The sequence below is a fragment of the Meleagris gallopavo genome, chromosome 6, assembly GCF_000146605.3.
Source record: "Meleagris gallopavo isolate NT-WF06-2002-E0010 breed Aviagen turkey brand Nicholas breeding stock chromosome 6, Turkey_5.1, whole genome shotgun sequence".
Lineage (NCBI taxonomy): Eukaryota > Metazoa > Chordata > Aves > Galliformes > Phasianidae > Meleagris > Meleagris gallopavo.
The window spans coordinates 24,560,522-24,571,978 of record NC_015016.2 but is presented as its reverse complement, the minus strand read 5'-3'; positions in this window follow the sequence as shown (position 1 = coordinate 24,571,978).

Below are 11,457 nucleotides of genomic sequence, written 5' to 3'. Positions count from 1 at the left end.
AGTATTTTTCATTACCTTAACGCTTCTCTTTTGGCTTCTAGCTACCACTCCAGCAGCACAGTTAGGACCTTGCTGACATGTGCTAGTCTTGAGTGCTCAGGGTGTAAAAATGTCATTAAACAAGAACATGTGGACAACTGAATCCATTGCTGTCCACCTGTTGTTTCTTGCCTAATAGCTTTGAACACTGTCCTTTTTCTTCAGTGTGGGAGGGTAGTGAAAGCCTTATAGGTAACAGTTTCTGTGACTCCTGTGAAAACTACCTACATCCTGGTAGGGGATTGCACACTGACAGAGACCCAGAACTCTCCCTTCACTGAGGGGAGAATAATCACACCTCGAGGGATAGCTTTGATCGTTCAACTCAGGCTGATGGGCAGTGGGGGACAGAGAGGAATGTAGGGGTGTTTGCAGGATTTTAAGTCAAGACCTGCTGAAGCCAGAGGGATATCAGGTGGTTCCAGAAATCCTACTGAATTCAAGGACTTTTTGTCTGAAGATGAACAGGGTTGTTCTTAAAGAAGTAGTCATTGAGATACGTGATTAGAATTGATTTCACTTCTTTCACTTCAGAGGTTGTATGAGAGGGTAACTGCAGACTGTGTCCAAATGTAATCTGAAATTGCAGCCTGATCACAAATATGAAAACCTTCACACTTTTTTATACACTTCCTTTTTATGCATGTATTTCTCATTTGCCTTTATTTCATTTTTATTTTTCTCTAGTATTTATTCATGTTCTCTATTGCTTTTCCTGAACAAAATACCTGAGTCTGTTTGCTCTAACTTACTCAGTAGCATGAGGTACCAGAGAATTATTTTTCTGCTATGTATCATTTGTCTCAGGGATTTTTTTTCTGCCTTCTAATTTCAATTTCTGTTCTTTGCCATTTCAGTTTCCATTAAGTATCTGCTTGTCATATACATTACCAACAAAGTGCTCTTAAGTTTCAGGTAGCATACAAACACCTGTTTTACCCTTTGTAAACAAAACAATTTCAATATTCTTGCAAATTAAACTCAGTATCTTACCATTGCTAAGACATTCTGTAGTTGAAAAATCTGTATGTAAAACACTTTTGCATGAGTTTCAAATACTTTGTTACTGTGCCTTTACTACAGGTAGAGATATGTATTCAACATGTTGGTGAACTGAAGGAATTTAATCTTTATCCTAAAACCCATTTTAATCACAAATTCTAAACTTCGAGCCCATTGCAAAGCAAGACATAAAATACTGACCTGAATAGCTTGTTTGCAAATAGCTACTGGAAAACTCAACAGTAAGACTACATGTTTCAGCCTTTTTTCACTTGAACTTGACCTTGTATTGTGTTTCATTGGCTGCTAGCAAAACAGAACATTAATCTTAGGGGTTTGCAAACTTTCTATAGATTTAAAATTTCTGAATGACCCTCTTTAAATGTTGTAGGAACTATAGAGCTCTTCACTGGATTTAAGGGGAGCTGGGCAACACTCAAAATGCATTAAATATTTATTCCTTAAACAGTTTATCTCTAGCAATGTATGCATTTTGTGTTTAGAAATTGAGGAAATCTAATGACAAATAAAATATAACTGAACTCCTTAATGACAGTTGAATTGGAAAAGCCAGTATAAAGGACTTGACTATTCAACTAAGATGTCTTGTATGTTTTTCTTGAAGTTAAAGATAACCTGACTATTAGTGGGTAAATTACTTTGGCCTGCATTTCTTCCTTTATTTTTAAAATTATTGCATACATTCATACTTTTAAACAAATGAAGCACTTCGTGGCAGTTTAGGCTACAATTTGGGCTCCATTCCTATAAAAGTTCTGAAACAGAATCATATTACAAAACAACAAAGTTTTATATTTTCAGCTTTGGCTTAGATGTCTTTGTTTCAGGGCTACCAAATCTACCAAATGCTTTGGGTTTCCATAATGGTGTTTACGATACGAAACAAAAGTTAATAAAGGTCTCATTCTCTAGTTTTTCCTGCTAGAAAAAAGTTGCTTGTATTGAAACAATGATGTCAGTTGACTGACATTTTGCTGCTAGTGGATCCATGGTGAAACATTTGGGTGCAGAATGTAATTAGGAGCTTTTTTCCGGTTATTACGTAGTTTTTACAAATATCAAATACTACCAATTGCTTTGCCTATGGTACTTCTGCTTATTGTGAATTGTCCTAACTTGTAGAATAGTTCTACAAGATCTTGCCTATGATTGCTTACATAAATTTTGGCTCATCTGTTCTATATGCTTTGTTCCTGTATTCAAAAATACAGAATCATCTAATTTTTTCCAAAAAAATGGAAACAAGGGTAACTTGTAAATGCTCTAGTTAAAGATGATGTTTCTTCCACTATGCAGATATATCTGATATATCTTCTTTTAAAAGTAGTTTGTGCCCATATTCCATGTCAATACTTTTCATCTAAAAAATGTACTATCTGTATTAAAGTTGTTTTTTCCTGGCTTTGGAAGTACTCATTACAGCAAATTCCAAATTCAGTGTTGATGCTGCTCAAACTAGAAGGTTATGCTAGATGACAAGCCTATGAACCAATGATGTTATCAGTAGCAAAGTTAAGTTTGTAAAGAAAAGCACACAGCTTGGTTTTGTTTTATGACAGTATCTGGTTTTTGTCTGTGATTTCCCTTCAGGTTTTTTTGGTGTTGAGTATCAATTAGTATTTAGTAAATTAATTTTGTAAGTTGAAGTTAAATGTAAGCTTTTTTCCACCTTCCTTTATTACAGAAGAGATTTTCTAATTTATAAATAAAGTAAGATGTTCTCTTATTCCACTCTCCCTGTATATGTGCCTTGCAAATAATTATTACTCTATGGGTTTTACTGAGGGGATAATTTGCTAGCAATTCTATGCTGGCAGATATATCACCGGCTACCAGTTACTTAAAAGGACATATGAGTATGACAGAAGAAATTTCAGAAGTAACTTTAGAAATGGGTAGGTCAAAGTTCCCAATTTTCTTGATTTTACTCTTTAAAAAAAAAAGTATATATTTTCAAGTAAGATTTTTCATTGACAAATTACAGGGACTCCATCTTTACATAAATAAGGGTTTATCTCAACTAGAACAATTTCCTCTTAAAGCTGCTTAAATTTTTTTAGGACTCTTTAAAAAAAAAAATGCTCTGAAGCACAAAAATGAAAAGGAAAGTAGAAACAGAAACATCATAGTTTTGATCATTAGTGAAGCTAATGTTTGGTAAGTTCTTTTGTTTTGTTCTTAAAACAACCGAATGTTCCTCAGATGCATGGGTAACATTTCCTTCTCTTACTTAGGTTAAATATTTATGACCTTAGCTTGTAACAGCTGTAATTAACATTTTTGCCAAGTTTAAACATCAGTACTTAAAATCAGCATAAATAATCTGAGAACTGTGAGATTTTAAATAAAAAAATTTAGAAGAAAAATAAACAGATATTAAATACTCACTCAATGTTTTGAACTAGTCAATTTTGTCATCTTCCATGAAAGAAAAGCATATTTCATCATGTATATTTGTGAATATATATTTATTTTTTAAAGGAGATTTAGAGAATCATGTGTGAATTTCAAAGAGAAAATATGCTTAGAGATGTCAGTTATGATAAATCCCAAAGTTGGTAAATGAATAATTTGATACTTACATTTGAATTTTATTTTACTTATTCCAAGAAGTTATTAAAATCTTTTCAGAGCCAATTCCTATGCCACTAGTACCCTATTATCTCTGAAAAAAGCGTGGATTAACCATAAAATAATAGAATGTCTTGGGTTGGAAGGAATATTGGAGATCATCCGGGCCATGGACGGGGTTGCCAACCACCAGAACAAGCTGCCCCAGGCTCCATCCAACCTGGCCTTGAGCATCTCCAGGGATGGTATACCCACAGCTCTGAGCAGCCTGCACCAGTGCCTCACTGCTCTCACAGTGAAAATTTCCCCCTCCCGACATCTAATCTAAATCTCTTTTATTTTAAAATCATTCTTCCTTATCCTATCACTATCACACTGTGTGAAAAGTTGCCCCCCCCCCCCCTTTTGTAGTCTAAGTATTAAAAGACTGAAATAAGGTCTCCCCAATGCCTTTCTTCTCCAGACTGAACAAATCCAGCTTCTTCAGCCTGTTCTCGTAGGAGAGGTGCTCCAGCCTTGTGATTATTCTTGTGGCCCTCTTCTGGATCAATTCCATAAGTTCCGTGTCTTTCCTTAACTGGGGCTTCTAAGCCCACTGTGCTGTTAGAGAAACAGCATTAGAGTGCAGGTGGTGGAGCAAAAAATTATTTAAGGAATAAATATAAAGGAAGTTGTGTGTCTGCATAATTGTTTCATTGCTTATATGTAAATTAGCTTTAAAAAATTCAATTGCATCCTCAAAATAATCCTAAATAGTGAGTTATGAAGAGTCTTGTGCCAAAGGCATCTATGCATTTCTGATAGCAGCGTGGAGAGCAGCTGTTAGACCACTATATCTGAGAAATCATCTACCATGACTTTCATATATTCCACGCACTTAAGTATGAAGTCTGGAATTACAAAACAGATTTTCACAAAGACGACTCATCTGATTGGGAAAGGATGAGAAGTACAATTCATATGTTCTTTCTTTGTGTAGCTTCATAAATATAGTGGCACAAAAATCCTCCCTTTCCTCCTGAGAAACAGTGCTTGTCTATCTCAAGTGTGTGCAGTCATTATGCGTGAACTTGTCTTGATCTTTAACAGGAGCCAAAAGGGAAAAGAACATAATAAACAGAAAATATGGTCAGCTTGGCAGAGGGCAGGTGTTGAATCTCTGCTCCCTTCCTTCCAAGTGAAAGCAATTGACATGGTGTGGTGCGGGCTTAGCAAAGCTGTTGCAGCTTGGCCTGCATCGATTCCCTCTGAAAGCAACAGGAGTTGGTTCACTTTAGCCACGGGTTGCTCAGTTCTCTGAAGTGAGTGTTCATGAAAGCATTTGGAAATCAGAAAGGGAATGAATTAGTTGGTATGGAACTCCTTTAACATTAAGGATCCAAGAGAAAATATTGCCAAGAAACCAGTAAGAAATGTGTGAGCTGAGTAGATGTAGAAACATCTATCATTTTATTTTAATTTCTACTTCCTCCTTTATTTTGTACTTTACTTGATACTACATAAAATTGGCTGTGTATAGCTAGACCAAAAATACACCCAGCCAAGTATTCTGCTTATCATAAGAAATAGTAACAGATGCTTAGCAAGGAGATAGCTGAACAAGCAACAATGAGTTTCCCTCCTATACTTCTTCCACAGCCTTCAGGTATTTGAACATTATTTTGTTTTCCAGGTTGTTTCTACCTAGATCATTAAAAATTTCCATGAGGTAACACATCAAAACCAGATGTTGTGTAATAACATGCTTAACTTTCTGGGCTTTGTTCTTACCTCTGTAGACAGTGACTACAACCCCTCTTTTCTACTGCTCAGAATGTCCTTGCTCTTCACCAGAGGAAGAGCAGGGATGAGTTTCAAGCCCCAGCCTGGACTGATAAATACAGAAGAAGGGCAAAGTACAGGTGCTTTTAGAAAAGTGGGTGAAAGAAGAGCTTACTGGAAAAACAAGCTGTGGACCCGAAGGAAGGTAATAGGAAGAAAAGATCAAGTCCCTGTGTTATGTGAAATATTCTGTATGATTGTGTCCCGCAAAAGAAATAGATTGGGTTAGCAATTTAACTACAATTTAAGTAAAGAAGACAACTTGTGAATACTTCAGATAAGCAGTTGGTCAAATAGTAGGATCATTTACCTCTTAGAGAAGCAGTTTAATCTCGAAGTAATATGTCATTAATTTATCATTCTGTATTAGCATGTCCCTACTGGATTCTCTCCCTCTCATTTTCCACCCCCCCCCTTTTTTTTTAATTCTAGATAAAAGAAAGGACTGAGGGTATGTTGGCTTGCTTGTCTTCTCAGTTGACTTTTTTTTCTGCCTTTAGACTAAAATAGATAAGCTTTCTTCTGTTGAACATCATCTAATTTTGTAGCTTATTCTGGCTTGTAGCCTTCTTCAATTTGCATTAAGCATTCTGGTTTTTAAGTCTGAGTCTAAAATAGACTTCGCAAAACTAGGCTAGTTCTTGCAGCTGTTTTCTGTTTGCTTTACAATTTGTCAAGTTCCACCTTGCAGCATCAGCATAAATGGGATGTGTTATTGCCAAGGAAGAGCTCATTAGTGCTTCAGAGAGTAATCAACATTTTTTCTCTTTCTAGTCTTCCCAGTTTACAGTATAAATAGGCAATGAATAGCATAATAGGACAAGCCTACAATGTAGCTGCAGATAATACAATAGAAAAATACTAATGAAAACACAAGGAAAACTTGGTTTATATTTCATGATAAAATCCTCTAGGGCTTCTTGAAAGATAAAAATTCTTTAACTTTCGAATTTGATGCAACTATGTGTACCTTACTTTTCCCTAAATGAAGGGGCCACCCTATGCTTAAAGAAAGGCAAATTGCATTTATGATTTGGAGCCTTTAAAAAGGCTTCTTGTGTTGTTTCTCTGTGTGGCAGATAATAAAAATTCTCTGGGATTTCAGACATCCAAACCAGCTGCCTCTGTGCCAGGGCATCATTCAGTTTAAAAATGGTTGGAAGAAATTAGATTTCTTTTTTTATATTGTATATAATTTATGAAATATTGAATTAATTATGGAGGGAAACATTTTTGATAGGAAGATCAGTGAGTAGTGAGTTCTGTATTATGGAATTAAACTCCTTATTATCCAAACTTTACCTCAGGTTATCCACTGAAATGTCAGAAAAATTCTTACACCTTTATACAGACAGTTGTAGAATAGTGCAATAAAGAATATTATACAAAATCAAAACTTACATATTTTTGTGGTATAGTTGTCCAAGGCATTTCTGTAAAATATGTATAGTAAGTTACAGCACAGCAGCTAATTTTTGAGTAGTGAACTGCTCTTGATGAGATATTACACTGGAAAAATTTTCTCTGTAGACTTTAAAAATCCCAGTGTATTTAATTGAGAATGTCAGACACACTTTGCTGTCCAGAAGAAATTTATTTAGTATAATCTTTACACTGATTATCCAAACTCTTGTTGAAACAGGTAAATACTTATTAATAAATTAATCCATCAAATGTGCTGGAAATCCTGTTGTCACATCTGACGGTACCCAATTTTAATACTAAAATGTTCTGAAAACACCAAGTCTTTGCTTTTCCTCTTAACAGGTGCTTCATTCTAGAATTTAAGAGGAAAATTTATTTCTTCTGATACTTCTACATACTTGTGTTTTATTTTTCATTGTGCTTTCTTATATCTGTTGTTAGCTGTATTGTCTTCAGTGGGAGTTCTCCTGGTGATGCTAGAGAGGGGTGTTGTGTGTGGTCCCAGGTTGTTGTGTGATGTCTCTGGGATGTAGATAATGATAGAAAGGCTTAAGCATATATATATACAGAAGAAATACATAAATTCCAGAAACACTAACTTAACCAGATGAAAATTGTCTATCTGTATTAGGTTTATGGTACCATTTCCACTCCAGCTACACTAAGGAATATCTGATATCTTCTTACCTGTGCATATCCATGAATATCCATGATGTACTCAAAGGCTGTAAACATCAGCTGTTTAGCAAGGGAAGAAGAAATGTGTATCATTATATGTAACTGATGTAAGAAAAGGAATTAAGTTATTCAGAGTGTAATTTAAAGCTGTTCTAATTTTCTTTCAATTAAGTTAGAAGGTGTCCTATCTGTAGAAGCAAGATCATGGCAGATAAAATACAGGTGATAGACTGCTTATATTATGGAAAGCATTTCTGTGGTTGTTATTAATCAGATTTTTATCAGGAAAAAAAGTAGTTTTGAATTCCTCCAGCTATGTTGTTTGTATTAGTTTGCCTGACCAATCTGATCTTGATGATTTTAAAACATAGATAAATTCTCCTCCTTGTGATTTATGCATGTTATTCTATTCTAATTTTAAATTAGCATTTTTCCAGAGAAATTTTTTGATAACTAAAGCACTTGTTTTCTTGGATAACACTAAATTTCATTTTCTTTCTGTCATTGGATTTTTTTTGAAAGCTTCAATAATAATGTAGAAGTGTTCTTCTAGGTGAGGTTAAAAGACCTAAAAAATGCTTTTATTTAAGTGATTAGATGCTAAATGCTTCTTTATTTCTTCATTATCTCTTAGAGTAAGTTTTAATGGCAAAAATGTAAACTTTATAAAAATAAAAGCACCAGTATCACTTTGCACAAGACAAAGCATAAGCTAAGCTGATCATGCTGACTGTAAAATCTTATTGGAATACTGGCTTGTATATTTCATAGTTTTGTCTAAGTATTGGAAATCTGAGACTGAATCTACAGTGATTATTCAGCATTTTTCTTTATCTCTAATCACAAACAGATCATATGACATGATCTCTATCAGAAATGTACTTGTCAAGCTTTTTATGAGTTTTCTGGCATAAATGTAGAATTAAAAATGAAATTGGTTTTGTGTCTATTCTCCTTATTCTCAATGAATGTTTCAGGGACTGTTCTGTGGGGGCACAAGTAAGTGATTCTTAAATCAGTGAATACTATGCGTATTAGAAAAAGGTTTTGAATAGTGCTATTCTTTGGAGACCCAGTGTGGATAACAAAATAGTAATCATGCATTTGTGATCTCTGACCATAGACAACTACAGTATTTAAGACCAGCTACTGCTGTTTCTGGACATTCTTAGCTATGAACTAGTCATCAGCAGTGAGGATTAACTGTTTGAAGACCAATTGCACGTGACTAAAATATTTGGGACAACTTTTTTGCCAAGAGGCAGATGACCATACCACTTTTCTTTACCATATAGTAAAGACACAGAATGAATCCTAAGTTTGAAGTTCTTACTTTGTTTGACATTGCAAATATTAAAATATTTAAAAAGAAAGAAAATGAGGTATTATTTTTTCCTGTCTGTCAGTTTTGATAATTCACCTTCAAACAGATGTTAAACAGCATGGCCTGGTAAGATGAGGCAAAGATGGAGTGAATGAGCTGGGATATGCTGTCCCTCAGATTTAATATGACTAGATATTTGGCTGAGTTTCACAGTTGCATTTGTACCTTCACAACAAAAGATCTTGAAAATAAAAGACAAATGAGCCAATCTTTGGCCTGGATCTACAGTGATTATTCAGCATTTTTCTTTATCTCTAAACCAAGGTTAACCAACTGGCTGCTATTAATAGTAAAGGCAAATTCTGGTCAGGAGTTTCAATATGGATAAGGAAGAGATGAACTGTATAGTATAAAGCTATTCTCTATGGATCTTTGATTAGTCCATCAGTGTGCTTCAGTAAAATGGATGTGCTATCAGCGTAGCTGATGTCTTAGGCTCATTACTGAATAAAGTGGGTGCCCTGATAACAGAGGACACTGAAGGTGTACCAAGTGAATGCATTCTTTGCTTCAATCTATTCTGCAAAGAATGACCCTCCAGAATTCCAGACCCTGGAAGTGAGAGAGAGTCTGGGGAAAAGAGGGCTTCTATTGGCCAAGGAAGTTCTGGTCAGAGATTGTATAGGCAAACTCCATGCCTACAAATCCATAGGCCCCTATGCAATAAAACCATGGATGCCTAGGGAGCTAGCAGAAGAAATTGCCACTTTCTATGATCTTTGAAGGGTCATGGAGAAGGAGAAGTGTCTGAGGTCTAGAGGAAAGCCAGTGTCACTCCAGTCTTCAAAAAGGGCAAGAGGGAGGACCCAGAAAATTAGAGGCCAGTCAGCCTCACCTCTGTCTGTGACAGACTATAATGCAGAACAAACAACTTTCTTGGTGTTATGCTTTAACTCCAGTAGGGGGAAGAAAAAGGCCATTGCTTTGAACATTCTCCTTTTTGAACATTCCTTCTTCACCCAGTCTCTACTGCTTTGTATAAGGCCATATGGAATGGGATAGCCATGTGGCCAGTCTGAGTTTTCTTGGCTGTGTGCTCTCAGCCTCTTGCTGGCAGGGCAGTACAGGAAGTTGTAATGACTTTGGCTCTGTGCAGCAGTTCTTTGTAACAACTAAAACCTTGGTGTGTTGTCCCCATTTTCATTAAAAATTCAACACTATCATATGAGTTTCTTCAAAGAAAACTTATTTCCCTCTTTCCCTTCCCTCCCCTCCCCCCAGTTATGTAGGTAAGACTTGTAGGACTGTCTGTATGATCAGTATGGCCAACTCCAGAGCTTTGATAGTAAATTTTAGCTGGAGGAATGGCCTTTCAACTGGTTATCCTCAACAGAACCCTACCAGATTCCTTGCTCTCCTAGGTCTACAGGTTGTACTAGGCACCGCAGAGGATGCCATGGCTTTTGGTTCATTACACATTCGCAAAAAGAATGTGCAGGCTTTGCAAAGTGTCTTTCTCATGTCTAATGTTGCCTGTCTGTATTGATGGTGATACATGCCAATGTTAAGCTGCAGCCTGGAGCACTGCTCTGCCTGCCCATCCCTATTAATGTTAAAGAACTGTAACACTCAGCGTCTGCTGTGACAGATCTGTCAGAAGATTTACTTCTATTCAGAAGCGGAGCAGACATGGAGAAAAGTGGGGGAAGATGTAACTGTGAGAGAGTCAGCAAAGAGCTTATCAGACTGTTTGATAGACCCTATCACTGTAAAACGTTGGGAGTCTGGAGTGTAAGACAGAGAGCAAATGGTATCTGCTTGCATCTAAGGGTAAACAGGAGATTCTGTTTGTATGCATTGTTAATCTTTTCACACTTAAGAAACTTTTCATCCTTTATCACTGGTGCTTGGGAGAAGCTAGGCCAATTAACTGATTAGAGGGACAGGAATTTCTGGCTTGTAAGTAAATGGTATATAAGATGTATGTTGAACACAAAAAAGCAGAACTATTCGGAGAGCTGTTCTGAGAACTATTCTGATGCTACAAGAAACTGCGAGTGCTCTCTAACTCGACTGAACGCCGACAGAGAAGAGATCACAGTAATCTGTAACGTTGGGCTCTACAGTTTGCAGCTCCTTGTGTCTGTGGATCTGTTCTCCAACCTTTTCTCTTTTGCCTTGCTGCTCCCCGCCTCTGGGGGACAAATTGGCACATCAGAAGACACACAGTAGAAACCAATACAGGCTTTAGGTTTTCTCTTCTCTTGTGTTTCTGTCTGGTAAGTAAGTGCACAAATTCAAACTGAGACATTGTTGTGTTTGACATATTCTTTTTCAGTAGTTTAGGTAGTAACACATCTAATGTAATGTGTGTCCTAACAAAAATTTCATGAGCTTTCCTTAAGGAACTTCTATGCATAAACTGCCAAAAATTCAACTGCTGCCTTTGTCACCAGAAATCATGTACTATAGTTCTTCGGTGCAATGACTTGATGCATTGCTTTGTGCTTCATATTGGTCTAGATGGAAAAAAGGCTCTTTTGGAGTCCTACTTTTTGTCCCTATTCCCCCTCCAC